The sequence below is a fragment of the Seriola dumerili genome, unplaced genomic scaffold, assembly GCF_002260705.1.
Source record: "Seriola dumerili isolate Sdu_G_001 unplaced genomic scaffold, Sdu_1.0 BDQW01001124.1, whole genome shotgun sequence".
Taxonomy (NCBI): Eukaryota; Metazoa; Chordata; class Actinopteri; order Carangiformes; family Carangidae; genus Seriola; species Seriola dumerili.
Genome location: NW_019175379.1, coordinates 4,463,887 through 4,480,210, shown reverse-complemented (window position 1 = coordinate 4,480,210; position 16,324 = coordinate 4,463,887). Strand labels below are relative to the sequence as shown.

General features: G+C 41.8%; 1 long non-coding RNA gene and 1 pseudogene across 1 annotated transcript; both read right to left on the bottom strand.

Moving 5' to 3' along the window:
* Window positions 1-222: 222 nt before the first annotated feature.
* On the bottom strand, window positions 223-3,377 carry LOC111237906. The gene is made up of 3 exons (XR_002665792.1): window positions 3,089-3,377; window positions 2,182-2,302; window positions 223-1,248 (listed from the first exon to the last, which is right to left on the bottom strand). It is a non-coding gene; the product is annotated as an uncharacterized LOC111237906 (long non-coding RNA).
* Window positions 3,378-4,944: 1,567 nt separating this feature from the next.
* LOC111237813 lies at window positions 4,945-12,521 on the bottom strand (annotated as a pseudogene).
* Window positions 12,522-16,324: the final 3,803 nt, after the last annotated feature.

Sequence of the window (16,324 nt, the reverse complement as noted above, 5' to 3'; positions counted from 1 at the left end):
GTGCGCGCTCGCGAGACCCTTTGGGTACGGGGGAAGGAGGAGGGGGATGTGTACCAACGGTGGGGGCGAGATGCTGGATGCTGATGAAGGGACGTAAACTTCCCAGGCTCGGGATGTTCTCATCCTGTAATACGCCAGGCGCATGCTGACGTACGGAAACATATTTATTCTCTATGTAAAAAAAAAAAAAAATTATAAAAATAAATAGACAGTGAACGCCTGTCTGCCGCACAACAGCATTTAATAGATCATATTTCTGAGTGAAACACGGTCACCACTCATACGCACTTGTGTGGGATTGTTTTTTGACCTTGCAAGGTCACACGAAATTTCAAACTTCTGTCCTGTGTTAAAATTAATGTTCAACCAAAGACATGACACGTTCTCCCAATTAAATTCTATTGTTTTGCAAATGTCGCCACCCTGTGGTACAAACACTGACACACTACAATTCTTTGCAATTACAACTGTTTCTACTTCACTTTTATGTTAATGCACAAGTCATAAAAAACAGACACAGCTAGAAAAGTGGGGAAACATTCAAATCTCTATAAATGTGCTGTCAACATTGCCATCATTTTTTCTTCACATGATGATGGATTGTATTCACTCAGATTCAATATTACATATAACAATAAAATGTTTGTGCAGTAAATACCAATTTAGTAAATACCTATAATTTTGTTTAGTATAAAAAATGTGAAGTTGTAAATTAAAGCCTCATTTAAAATCATTTCTTTTGGTTATTCCTCAACTCCAACAGCACTGGAGAGCAGTACGCCCAGCAAACAAAATATAACAAGCTTACAGTGAAGAAATAAAAAAAATTATGATTAACAAGATGGAAAAATTATACAAATAGTCAGAGTCAGACTGAATATTATATTACTGTATATTAATTAAACTGTACTAAACAAGAACAACAAGTAGTCTTGGAGAAAATTACTGTCATTACTTGACATTCATGTGCATTATCTTTTTGTTCATCTGAAAAAAAATCTGTACTGGCCTATTAACAATAACTAGTAAGTTATGGTGTTGGTATGACCACAACAATGGCAGGATAGATCTGTGGAACCACACTTTGCAAAAGAAATCAAGATACATAGAAACAGGCAACAATGTTTAATTTGTCGACTGTCACTTCTTGTGATCAAGTGTAATTTCATCCGAGTGTAGCATCATCTTCTTGTTCGTAACTGTCAGGTGTGGAACTCAGCACAGTCGTCTTCTGCTGTGGCCCAAAAGCTTCAATAATGAGCAAACAGTGAATCCTAAGAGGTCCTTCTGCACATTACTGATGTGCTGAAATGTTATTTATATTTGACCACCTGTTTAGATGATTATATGTTTTACCTGTCTCTGCTGATGACATTTTAAAACCACAAATCTGCAACTGTCTGGATGGACAGTTTATTTAAATGAAATCACTTTTTACTTCATAACAATCATTCACTGCCTTCCAAAGCTGATCATTTACGAAATTCTGAAGCCAACGTGTTTGGCACAAATGATCAGATGACATTAAAAGTCGAGTAAATTAAATAGATTGTCCATTCTTAATATTTCAGCCAACAACTGCTGGGCATTTTACTTTTAGTGAATGTTTATGTTTGAGCTAAATCCAACAAGTAAATAGCCTGCAAAAAGAGGAATGTATTCCTCATACTTTGACTTCTCTAAATATGATACATGCAGTAGCCTTGACATCAACACTGGCCCTCAGACATTGAGCTGTATACACATAAACACAGCAAGCTACTTTTAATATTACAGCTCTATGGTCACTGCTTAAGATAGAAAAATATAGTGTATCCAGTAAGAATGTAAACTATACAAACAATCTCACTCAAGACAAATGTCCTCCTTGCTGAATGATCTTATTCTTTTTCCCCAGTTTAGAAACCGTGTTTTCTGCACATGATGCAAGAGAACCCATTACTTAAGTCTAGACAGACATTAGAAACTCTTGGATTCCCTTATTACAACAAATCTGCAAGTATATTTAAAATGACATGAATAGTCTGAATACCAATTACCAGCATATGCAATGTTGAAATAAATAAATAGGTGTATAGGCATTTGTAGGGTGGGTAGCCTCAATGTGCATTACGGGACCTCAATAAACATAAATAATACATACTAATGTTGTATATGAGTAGAATAAGGAATGCAAATAACCTGTAGGGGCGGATGAGGATTCCTGTGGGCATGAGTGGATGATCCAGATGTGGTGGGCTGACATGATAATCATCATCCATTTGGGAGCAATAGGCTCACATCTGAAGACCATAATGGAGGCCTGTGAAACACAGAGTGGCAAAAAAGACAGACTAATATAAAGAAAGCATCATTAATCTGTTCAAAATACATGGTTAATATGATTTATTAGCCCCAGAGATGAGCCATGTCTCAGCATATCTTGTTACAGTCTGTGTTTTCTTCTCGATTGGGAATTAATTACAGTCATAAAGTGAAATACAAGGGATCATCAGGGAGTAAATCTGGAGCAAGATTTGACATTTATCTACAACACACACCCACAGTAGCATTCTCAAGTTCACATTTGCTCTTTTCGTGTTCAAATGACAGATTGATTTATGTTGGACGCGATTGCCTTTGGACTGTTTAATAAGGTAGAATAAGTTTTGTTGCTACAACATCTCAGAGTGCACGTTAGTGCAAACCCATGTATGGAAGAATAAGGGGGGTAAATAGAGCAGGACACGGCAGAAAAAGAGTCAGAAATCGTCTTAGCAAATGTGGACGACAAGCATGCATTGCTATGAAGCCGATTACAGAGAAGATTTTAACAGGGCTGTAATTCGTTTCGAGCTCAAAGATCAGACACAGCTGGTTGAGTCAAGGAACAGTGACACTGAGGCTAGCTGACAGACTGCTAACGCTAGCTTAGCCCAGTTACCCTGACCCTGCGCCATTTACCAGCAAGCTAACAGTTTGCGGACACACTGCCAACAGTTTAATTTGAACTCGCAACTAACTTGTCCGCAACCGAAAACCGTCACTTTCGATTCCCACAAAGATAACACGGTAGAAAAAACTAGCTGGAGCTGGAGTTGCAACTTACCTGCTGCTAGCGAAGCCACTGGGGAGGATGATGATGATGGCAGTTCTTCTTCTGGTTGTCATGCTAGCGCAATGCTAACGGTGGTTAGCTCCCTTTAGGACGCCTCAAAGGAAAACGCTTTTCAATTTTTTGTTCAATTTTTGAAAGAACGGTTAACTCACAGAGAGAGGTCGCTGGAAACAAAAGCTGGGGTAGAGAAAGTGATATCCTGTCGCTGACGGTAAACTTGAATAGTTCGCTAAGGTTACTTCGACAAAAAGATCCAAACTGACCACCAAGCCACTTTGCAGGCGAATTCTGATTGGAGGGTGAATGCCACCAATCACCTGTGGAGAGCTTGGGGAGGATGAGCTCACTGGTTCCCCCGCCCACCCACGAATTATAATAATAATAATAATAATAATAATAATAATGACAATAATAATAATAGTAATAATTTTATAGCTTCCGTGTATAAATCATGCATTTAAAAGTATAAGAGCAAAGGCTACACATTAAAGTATACTGGCATCTAAATACACAGGCACAGGCAGACATTTAGAAAATGTTACAGATTTATTTATTATTAAGCCACTCACAACAAGTGAAGAGAAGAAACAGCTACAGTGTTTTTCCAAAATGATTGCAGTGTTTGTTATGTAACTGTCTCCAGGGCTGGTCATCTCCCTCCCCCCTCCCCCCTCCACAACACTCCCCCCACCATCTCTGCCCCTTCACATGAGACTTGTCGCAGGGCAGGGCTGCTGCCTCTGCTGCCTCCTCTGACGCTGTGGTTTTTGCACTAGACATTTTTTTTATGATCACACACAGATGAAAGAGAATGCTGCATAGTGGAAGCATATGGAGTCATTTTCTCTGATGCTCCACCACCACCACCACCTCCTCCTACCACCTCCCACCACCCACTGGCTGTGTTAAAGTTGCATGCATGCATGCCTGCCTGCTCAGTGACTCTGGGAGTGGAGGAGGCATCGCTATGATTAATATCGCTTTGCTACTCTCCCAGCAAGGTCATCAGCAACCATCTGTAGGCAGTGGAAAAACCCTAATATCCATTTAGATTTGAACATTGCATTGTTTCTCTGTGCTTACCCGATTCAGCTTAGTGCACTGGCAAAGTGGCTGGCACGTACACTAGCTGCTTTTCTTTTTCTTTAAAGTTGCACAGTATATTGCACCATTTCAAGCCTGCAGCGCTCTGTTTGATGAATTCACAGGTGTCTGTGGGAATACAAAAGCACCAAGACTTGAGGTTTCATGTTGATGTCAAAAATAGCATCTTCTATGACTATGTGTGAATTGTACATGAATGGGTTAGCTGCCTCATCATTTCCAGCAGGGTGTCACTTTCTTCTCCCCTCATCTAGAGGGCAGTGGAGACCCGTGTAAAGACCCGTGTCTCCACTGGCATTACAAGGCATAATGCAGAATGCTCACCTCACTGCCTCTTGCCTTCTGAGCCCTAAGTGACACTGCTGAGCCGACCGTCAGCATATATGGGAGATTCTCCTTGCACGTGCCTTACTGAAAATGTAATTAGCTTTTGTGGATTTTAATAACATGGGAGCATTAACAGACAACTAACCTTATACAAGAAGTAGTTTATGTAGGGGGATTCTGTTTGATTTTGTGTGTGTGCAGTGCATGCAATGAAGGCTTGGAGACTGGTAGTTCGGGGGTTGCATATTGAGATCAAGGGAAGCAAGTCAGACATCAACATCCGTTTCAACAACCCCTACCCCCCCGCCAAACAAGCCGGACCAACTGCTGACAACAGTTCAGATGAAGAATGTTGTTTCATTGTGCTGCACAACAGGGATCCCGATTGAAAAGTAGATCTCTTTCCGCGGCTGCTATCACTGTTCTTTAGATTTCGGGTTGACAACTGTTGTGATGGCACTCTTGTAGATGGGCTTGTCCATCTGAAACAGAGTGGAAACGTTTCATTGTGCAGGGATAATACTCATTTTGTGTCATATTACTGCTGGTAAATTGAAGGCATTAGTGACCAAGCATGGGTTTTTCATTTTCTATTGTAATCTCAGCATAAAATAGTTGACACATGCATATAATACCAAATGTCTCATGCCTGTCCTTTGATTTTTTCCTGTTATCTCTGTACCACGTCTACAGTACGCTCTTGTTTGACCATGTTAGTTGTCAAAATGTCCCTGCACCAGTGTCACAGAGACAAATTCCTACGTTTTCCTGTACAACCTCTGACTGACAAGCACTGACAGAGGGATTTGTCTGGGCAGGGCTAACCCTGCTCCAGTGTCTCTGCTCCAGCTCTTTCTGGAAGCGGGCAAACTCCCTGCGGTCATAGATGCTGGTGAGTAGTTTCCATAGCAGCAACAAAGCCACACCCAGCACCACAACAGAGGCTGATAGCACTGCGGTAATCAGGATCACGTTTGGACCTGATGGGCAATCTTGAGAAACAGAGGAAGCCATACCTCTTTGTCATTAACAGACTCTTGAGATTGATTGCTAATATTTATTTCAATCCAAGCAGCACCATGTAACTTTTTTGAAGAATTACAGTGAATTACAGTACACAGATGACTTAAAGTAATATTAGAAGACTGCACATGACAAACTACTTTGTCAGTTTGTGTGGGTGCAGAGGGGAACCATATGCAAAAAAGGGTACTGATCTAAGAGACAAGTTTCTCTGCTGAAGCCCTACTTTGTGATTCATTATTAGGATATACAGAAGATCAATTTTTACATAAAAGAAAAATCCCTAGAGCTGCTGTAACTGGCATAAGTTATTGAACTGTTCTGTTGTTGATGATGTATTGTTGCAGTCATGGAAAAAAAAAGAAAAAAATATAGAGACTCTGCTCTGCCTACCTCATTCAAGAGCTACATGAGCATGGATAGAGTCTTCTTTTTGTCCAGTGCTCAGCAGGAAGTGCACTCTGCAGCCCTCTGTGTCTACTTCCATACACTTGTGAAGGCCTGAAGAGGGGGCTACTGTTGCTAAGACACCAGCCTGACCTACCAGAGTGAGGTTCAGGGTGGAACATCTCATTTCGCACTCCTCTGGATTCAAGCCCAGTGAGAATGCCCTGCACAAGATGAATGCTCTGTGGAAAAGAATCATCAGTGTAAACAGACCTGAAACCTCTGAAGAAATTTGTGCCAGAACTCCATTTGAATTGTCACGTAATTTGCCTGAACTAGAAAAGTCATTGTACTGTGTGCAAGGTGCAGACGCTGGGGCAGGAGGGGCAAAGCTCACAAGTTGGGCCTTGAAAGCGGTCGTCATGGCAAATGCAGGTGCCACAGTGACAGTCCCCTCTGTCTGCACAAATCTGTCCGTCCTGAGACAGACAAGACTCCAAGCTGAGGGGGCACTCACACGCTCCACCACTGAATGCCGGGAGACACATACACACCCCGCAGACCTGGTGTAGTAAAACATGATAAAAGAAATGAGATATGATCACCTCTTGGAATATGTGACACGTATTATTTGACAGTGGTTGCCTATATGTGTTGTCCATACCTCCATGCTGCAGTCCTCGGTAATGATCACAGCTGAAATCACCGCATTCACAGAGCTGCTCTTATGACACACTCGCCGTGTCCACCGCACACTTCTGATACATTATCGTGGCGGCAAAGGTACGAGTCAACCACCCTGTGTGACTGTGCTTGATCGCATTCGCCAAATGTTCCAACTCTCCCCCCTTTACACCTGTAACATAGAAACAAATATCTGTTGCTTGATTCCACACTGAATGACTTGAAATTAGGCTTGTTATCAAAATCGATGCCATTAAGCTACTTCACCTGCCTGCATGTGCCACACTCCAGAGCGCCGTTGCCACAGCTACATCAAGGACTGTGTGGGACCATGTACTTTTGGCATGAGCACTCACATATGGGGCTCAGCAGGACCTAAAGCTATAGCCTTGGGGCTTAATAATAACACGGGATGGTCTTTGTGAAGCAGTCACACACTGAGGTGCTGTAATGCTTACACTGAAGCTCACCTAGAGGGGAGGTGAGAATTCCTTCAGCACAATTATAATGCTCCACTAATGAGGTAATCATAATTGGCATTACCACTGCTTCAACTGCCAATGGCCACATGCTAACAGCAGCACTTACACAATTTACCACACACAGAGCCAGCCGCTACACACCTCATCACCTATGGAGATGTCGGAGCACCTCCTCCCTTGCTCACCGTGCCTCAGCCTGTGGTCCTTACAGTGTGAAGTATAGGAGATGTGATAGCCCGGGGGCAGCTTGCTGTTCTCCATAACAACCTCAGAGGTCAGCGCCTGTAGTCAATAGAGCAGTTAACCTCTTAAAGATGGGAACGTGTAAGCAGGCTACACATATAAGGCTAATGACCTTTGTAGGAAGGGAGTTTCTGCATCACTTACATTATACGCGTCGACTATTATCTGCAGGATGTTGTGGGAGTTGTTGGAGAGCATTCTGACAGCACATTTTGGGAAGATGCTTTTTAGGCCCTGCAGCAAAGTGACAATATCCTTGCTATACATGAATATACTATATGCTTATTGACAGTCTGTCAGCTCCTCTTTCTAGCAGCCATTCTGTTACTGTTTATACTGAATATACTGTCAAAGCATGGATGCTTGAATTGGTCACAGTCAGAAATCACTCCCTCTGCTGGATGAAGGTAGTCTATGTGAAAGTGGGTGAATCTGATATGGACCCTGGGAGGAAAAAAAAACACTTATAATATCAGTTTTGATTATATTCTATACTGTCAAGAAATCCCATAAAAGCCCAAAACCAACAATGAATTGATCCAAAGTATTATCTGTGTTGTCACAGCCTGATATAGACCTTCAATGTTCAAACACTAATAAAAGCACCTCAGTGAGCCACACTGTTGCACTGGTGACACATTTCTTCATAACTATATACTTGTGCTCTATAGTTTATTCTGAGTCATCAATATCAAATGCACCATTTTGCTGCCATAAATACTAACCAACACCAAATGTAGATTAATCCGCCACTGAAAATAGACCCAACAAATGCACTATTTACTCCAGCTTGAGTGATGTTTGTCAAAAACTACAGTGCCCAATGGTTTTAGGGAATTATCTAGCCTTTTTTTTATAAAATAAAAGTATTAAGTAGTTGGTTTTGATCTTTCATGTTATTTTTGACAGCAATACAAATACAGATTATCACCAGCGGTAACCTTGGATGGAAAATTAGATGAAGTGAAATCCATGAAGATTTCAGCTTGTGCATTCTGCATATTTCTTGGGAAAAGCATCACAAAAATTGTTAAAAATAGGGGAAACCCTTTCTATACACTACAGTGTAATTTAATGCGTTTACAACTGAGGTGTCACCACAGTAACTGCGGCTTTACTCTGGACTAACAACTCACCATGGCACCAAAGAATGCATTTAAGAAATAGAAAGAAAAAAACTGATGAATAATAAATGAATAGTGATAGCCTCCGGTGTACCTCGTACAAGTGTCTGACATTTTCTGTGACAGCAAAGATGATCTGGATGTTCTTCTGTCTCAATGTTTCGGCGACATGCGTCACTGAAGGATAGTCTTGACAGGGCAGATAGAAAATGCAATGCATAACACTCAGGCCAGAATATATATGTGTAATCACTAGTTAAGCACGCTCTCTCTCTTCCCTCTATTGCTGTCCTCCCCCTTTCCCTCCCATCTAACAACTCTTTCTATCGCTCATTTCATTCACTCTCCCTGACATTCTTTCCATTTCCTCCAAATAGATAAATAAGTACCATTCAGAGTGGAGCGACACCCGCATCTTGCACATTCATTTTCACATTTTCAGCCTTGGGTGGCCATTTACTCAGACTGAAAAAGATTAATAATGTATCTATATTCACTCTACCTGTCAACTGCCAACACTGCAATGAGGTCAAGACACACAACACTCTTGTGAACCTCATAAAAGAGCTATATGGATGTCTGACACACAGGTACAAAGACATACTCGCACAAGCACGTAAACAGACACGCATACACATTCGAGCTCCCTCACACCAAGCCACCTATAGCCATCTCAACACAGACACAGTGAGATTAAGAGATGAAAGCTTTGGTTTGGATTACTCCATAAACTCTCCAGCTGTTTCCCATCAGGGTGTGCCTGTCAGCATCTTCTTTACCCAGGGCACTGTGCTGTTGATTCTGACCTTTAAATCACTGTCTTTGACTTCTGTCTGCAGCAGTATGGACCTCTATTTCACTGCTCTGATTGCAGACGAGAATCAATTTGGCACGCGCTGCAATATCTGGTCCATAGGATAAACACTGCATGCTCCTTGGGACCATAGCTAGCCAAAGCATTCTACAAACAGAGCGAAAACACACCCAGCTGTGACGGCTTGTTCTGTTAAGCAAAAGCTTTGGTTTGTGAATATAAGCATGGGATATCACAAAGCTTTTTTCCACAAGGGAGATGAACCTAACCACCTTTGAATGTATGGCTAAATTGTTACCAAAGCAAGATTATTATGCCATTAAAAACACCCGTTTCTGTTAAATTAATGAATAAAAGTCTGATATTTAATCTCCTTTTAGCTCTGGTTTGGTCTCTGACAACTCCTGAGAAAAATATCATGGTCTCTAATTGCTGAATGAACCATACAATAAGTGTGCCATAAAAACCAAAACAATATGCTAAATAGTGTGTAGTGGTCTTACTCAATGTTTGGATTAAGTGTTAAAACATCTCATTAAATGAAACAACATAACCTCAATATCAAACCTGGAAATTTCCTTGGGTGTACACATTTTAATGCAGGTGACACTTTCCATCGTTGGGAAGCACAATGTCGCCCAATTTGCCGTCTCCAGCAAAGTGGAAACCAGCATCGGTAGAATGCGATCTCCTCCTGCAAGTGAAGAACATCAAACAGTCAATGAACTGCTAATTTGCATTAAATACAGCACCGTGACAGACATAAGTGTTTCTGACAGGCTTTTGCAAGGAATTACCTTTCTGCTTTTGTGTGTAATCGAACGACTTGCGAATGAGTAGCCTAATACTTTGCCTTCATGCTCTTTAGGGCTTAAGTCTAAAATTTGTCATTATGAAATTATTAAAGTCAAATTTTCACTCATAATGAGTTTAAAATACACCCAAAACTGAGTGGTGCAGTTTCCCAAAGGAAGCTTTGAATTCTAAAATGCCCCTCTCATCTATTGTCTGCAGTCTTTCTACCTCCTCCACACATCGCCCACTCACACAAAAACAACAATCTCTGTATTGCAGTCCTGCTCCCTGCTGGGCTTCCTCACATTACCTCACATACAGCGGCTTGCATCACGGCTTCTAGCCCCCCCCCCCCTCTGGTAAATCCAGGTTACCAGAGATCTGCTGCTACCCCACAAGCTCCGTGAAGAGGCTCCCGTCGGCAGCGAGGCTCAGGACATGGGGGTAGGTGAAGCGAGGGGCACAAGGGCAGGGCTCGGTCTTCTTACATGGGTTCCTGAGCGTGTCCTCCGCAGTGCTGATGTATGGCATCACTGCCTCGTCCACAAATGCACCAAAACCTTTTGGAGCGGAGATGAATTGGTGGAGGGGGGGTGGGGGCGGGGGGTGAGTAAGAAGCAGTGTAAAGTTTTGAGAAGTGATTTTGTGACTGAAGGGTGGAAAGTGAATAACTAATGCTCTCCCTTCTTTCAGCAGCTACCAGTTGTCCTTGAGCAAAGCACTTAATCCCCAATCGCTCCAGTGGCGCTGCTCAGTGGTAAGATTATGAGTGTACCGGGCAGCTCCCAGGAGTGTAACTGTGTGAATGTGACACAAGGGTATTCCATAAAAAGTGAAGTATGGAGGTATAAAAAGTTAAGAAAAATTTTGCTAGCCTACAACTCAGGTAAGAGGGAAAAGAAAACCGACGCCGACAGACCCATTCTGAAGTCACTGGTAATATTCTTCATCTCCTCTATGAGGTCAGCTCCCAACTTCTTGACACTGGGCAGATTGTTTCTGTGGAGGAACAGTGTCCTCCACTGAACTGAGGTCTGCAGGAAACAACATCACAATTGCAATAATAAAACAGAAGCATTCCTGAGGCTGCACATCCTGTGTGTAGGCTAATGAGCTGTTCTGGAAATGTCTCCATATGCTGTACTTTTATTAGTTAGCCATTGTTTCCCAACTGTGTCTTATTTGTTTTTGAATTCTCTGTGAGATTGATGAATATAGAAGATCACTTCTTGGTGAAAAAAACTACTCAACAGATAATAGTTCTCTCGTCATCTGGCTGAAGTTGGCTTAGACATATTTCCTTAACGGCACTGTTCGTGTGACACCCACCTGGCCTGAGGTGCAGAAGAACAGTCTGAGGCTGGAGTTGGGTGGGCTGTCTGTGCCGCCGCTGGTGTCTTTGTTCTTTAGGATGGAAGGTGATCTTTCGGCCCTTTAGAAGGACAGCGGCCCCTCTGGGGTCCTCCAGGCGATCAAAAGGACAGCCCCTCCTCATCCGTGCCCTGGCTGTGTCACAGCGCTCCCATATGTGCTGACCCACTTCTAGAAAACTCTTGACACAGGTTTAGATTGAGTTCAATCCCTTATTTATGAACACTCTCCCTAAAAGAACGCTTAAAAATTAAACATACTACAGCAGTTAATGCTAAATGACATTATACACAATGCAGCTGTAGTGTAAAACCGTTATTTGCATAAAGAAATAGCAGTGATGCTGTGTATGACAGTGATATAGAGAGGGTGTCTTTGTTCTCTCTTTGCTCACGACACAGCTGCATCTTTCAATATGCAAATAAAAGTAATTAAAATTGACACACACATTCACCACTCTCATATATGATGGCCCATTTTAGCACTTGTTTTTATGGTATATATGTTGGGACAACACAGCGCGTGTATATGACTGATCAAGACAACATTGGTCTTTAACATATGTTACTACCATGGCAGGGATGTGCTTTTCTTGGTTTTAGATCATTTTTTAGATCAACTAGATTTTCTCAGTTTTACAACATCACAACTGCCTGTCATTATTATAATATAATTATTTTTGCATAGTATAATTAAACCTAGATTGCATTCTCCCTTTCCCCCAATGTTTTTTATAATTTTCAAACTCTCCAAAATACTTATTTTCCATCTGTCCGTATGTTAGATTCTACAACTGTAATATAGGCTAATTTATATGATTAATATAATTAATAAGAATAAATGAGCACAAAGGACTCACAAAGGATTCAGCTTTGCTAAAGGAAGTGAACTGAAGAATTGAGAAACTTCTTCATAGTCCCAAACAGTACACAGGGTTGCATTAACAGTGATCCCTTCGAAGAATGAGGCAGAAAGTGTTTCCGAGGCCACTCACCTCCTCAGTATACCGAGCACAGTGTGGCCCCGCTGCCAGACACTCTCCACAGCTCACGACCCCCTGACTTTGGCATTCGTGATCCGAATGATCTGTAGGTGGAACATAAACCGGCAAAAAGCTTTACTATCCAGCCGCACGAATGCACCATTTCATATCTATGTAAGGTGAAGTTTTCTTTACTCCTTCTGGTTTGGTATTGAGGTGTTCACTTTGGAAGCCAAGGGAAGTTACTTTAGATCCACTTTTCTTTTCCACTCATTTTTTGTTCCTTACTCATGAGATTGAAACGCAAAACACACAAAATCATCAATCATCACTGTCCTTTTTAGTTGTCAGTCACTTCGCAACAGTGTTCTCACAGCTGCCACTTGAAAACCACATACATCTTATATTTGACTTTCCATTTTTAAAAAAAATGCAGCATCATAAATTCCATTTGAAGGCAGCATGCGACCTGAATCATACAGCATGCAGTCACACTGGAGGTCAACCAGCCACACTGGACATCTCTACACTGCTTTACCACCAAAATCACATGCATGGAAATACAACCGCTGGAGTTTCTCCCAGTCCATTTTCAGGCCACATGATGCCACAAAGTCATTTAGTATCTTCAGAATCGCATGGAAATTCTTTCCATTTGAATATTTTAACTCAGACTTGTGATGAGGAAGAAGGTGGGTGGGTGGGGGGGGGCATCCTGTCAGAACACATCAGCTACTGTCTGTCTCACAAACTGGCTGTTTTCAGGATTAAAGCTGTGACTTTTCAGTGACTAGACCTCACAGCCATGTTCAAGAAACACTCAAATACACTTTCACCGCTTGAGGTGAACTCATCAGAAGGCAAAAGGCTCACACTATTTCAATGTAATAGGTGCACTAAAGGTACTAAACACTGTAAATAGAGTGCCACAGGAATGAGTCCTACAGCCTGGCAATTAGCATTTTAGCACTTCTGGTTCCCTCGTCTCATAGGCTGGTTGCTAACAAGTGGCTAAATGACATTGTGTTTATACTCACACTTTTGCAAACTATTATTAACTTTCTAAGAGTAAAGGCTTTTATAGAAGAGGTAAGAGCTAACTCAAACTACCAGTTGGAAGTTTAACGGTGGTGACGTCAAAGTCATGAAATGGTGGTGTAGTTCGTTTGTAGCTTAACATTAGCTTTTTACTTCTGGTGACTGTATTTCAGAAATCATAAAGTGGTGAAGACTATCGTTAGCTTAGTTTATCTTGTCTTAGCTTAGCTTAGTGCAGAGACTGGAAACGGTGGGAAACAGCTAGCTGGGCTCTGTGCAAAGGTAACAGAAGTCACCTACCAGCACATCTAAAGCTCACAAAGTGATATAATAATTCCAAGTTCCAATTCTCAAGTTTGTAGTTGTAAATCAACTTTTGTAATCATGGAAAAATGTTTTAATGTTTGTTTCGCTAGCTGTTTCCCCCTGTTTGTACTCTTTATGCAAAGCTAAGCTAATCAACTGCTTTCAGCTAATCAAGCTCTCATACTTTGTACACAGGCATCCGGATGGTAACCGTCTTCTCATCTAACTCTAGGTTAGAAAGCAAACATGCAAGCATATTTTCCGAAATGTCAAACTATTCCTCTCATTATGAAGCTCAGGGATACTGTGAAAGTGTAGTACCTCTATTGGACCCACAAAAAGGCTGTGACATTAGAATACCGACAGCCTTTTTGTTTCGATAAGTAGGCTAATGTATACTTTCCAAAATGCCGACTGTTTCTTTAAATCATAATTTGATTCCAGCCGGACTCAGTTTGTCAACCTGACATCGTCAGACTGACGTCCAACAGCTGTCCCATCACGTCTGAATCTACACTGCATTTAAAGCAGGGGCCCCGAGGTGATGACAAGAGCAAAATCTGAGCGGCACACAACTGGTGGGATCCAGGCTACAATCTAAATGAGAATTTCTGAGTAGGAAGAATAATGAGACAGTTTACTTTTATTGCATCCTCAATGAGAAAAGTATTGACCCACCTTGTGTTCCTGTGGCGTTGTATCTGCAGCAGAATAACAGGACAGCAGCAAATAGCAGGTTCATCTGGAGAGAGAAAAAAAAAGAAGGAAAGCAATTTACTGACTGAAAATGTGGAGTATTCTTTCCTCTCAAATCATTAAGGTGGAGTGGAGTTGTAATTGCTGTTTAAGGAAAATAACCTCTACACCCAGCAGCTCACAATAAAACCCCAATATTTGATCTACTGGGTGTTTGGTTTACACAATAAAAATAAGAGGCACTTGCGTTGAATGGAAACAAACTTGAGCGGGAAAGGGAGGCATCTCCCTTCTAGGGGGAGGGGCCAGTTTGTTACGGTATACATCCCGTGCGGGACATGAGCAACACCACCACCTCCACCACTCTCTCATCCCGTTATCCTCTTTCTTACAGCAGCCACAAGTGGATCTGCCGGCTTATGTCTCAGGGTCCCGAGCAGCAAATGATCTCCTCAACTAAGGCCAAAGATAAAGAGAATAAGTCCTTGGTTTTTCTGCTGAGAAAAGCTGAAGAAATAGAAAAAGACACTTTCTGTCATACCCGTCCTCATATAGCACAAGGCTGGTGTTAGAGATCAAACGCTATCGCAGACAATCTTTGTTATGCTCTGCTTTCTCAATTGTTTGGCCGTGCTGACCACTGTATGAGACTAAAGCCTGGACGGAAAGATATTGACCCGAGTGCACACAAGCTAAATGAGTTTTGCGGACAAGTTCCTTGCCTATAATCCACCTCACCTAGGAAGAGGCTTGGGAGTTTCCCTTTTCCACCACAAACCCTTTCAGCGTCCTGCTGCACAAGGTAGAGGAGTAAAATAAATAACATGAAAGCTGATCCACAGGTAATGGCAGCTTTATTTGCATCCAACTGGTGGGATAGCAGTTCATCCCACAGAGGAGCCGGTTCCCAGGGATGTGTGGAAAATAAACTGCCGAATGATCACATAGCATCATGGAGTAAAATAAGAGGATTATCTGCAGCACTCTGTTAAAGACTGGGAGTAAATATGCAGTGAATTTCCTTGAGATCAAGCAGCTTTCACTGCCCACTCTAAACCCACTGTAACTGCAGAAGACAATGGAATTAGTCAGTGTGCGGAAACGAGATGGACAATACACTGAGGCGACAGCTGGTTTGTTATTCCCTATTGAAAGATAATGGCACCGAGAGTGGAGTCGTAATAGTTGGGGGAAGAGAGAGAGAGAAAAAAAGACCACTTTCCATTATGGCTTCAATTTGATTTAATTCAATTCAAATTCTTTTTTTTCAGTCCATGAGTGGAATTTTGTTTGCAGACAGAGTTTCAAATAAAAATGCAGAACAAATCACTTTTTGCTCTTCCTCGACCCTGCAGTCAAACATCATTTGATAACAGCAGATACGGAGTCAATTGCGTAACAGCATGCATACAATTCAGGAAAATAAATAAATATTGAGGCCTGTGGCTCATTTTAAAGCAAATGTAGAGCACTCACCAAAGCATAAAGAGAAACCAGGCACTGCCTGCTGCAGCAATTTAAGCAGATTTCCTCATTGCCCACTAACATCCCACTGTGTGTTTTTCTACTTTCTGACACATTACGTCCAAAATACACCAGAAGTTCTTGCTTCTTCCCAAAGGGACATTGATCTCAGGTCACTGAGTACTTGTGGCAATTGAAAGCCATTAACAACTCTCCAATGCTCTCTGCTGGAGGAATAATGCATGAGCCTCCTCCCATTGACATCATCCACATTTGCAATTTAGTAATGCACTAAACACAGCCTTGATCTGTGAGGATGAGAGAATGACAGCAGTAGCAAACACTAACTAGCTAGTTTTACCAGCTTTCAACCACACCTGATTAGCA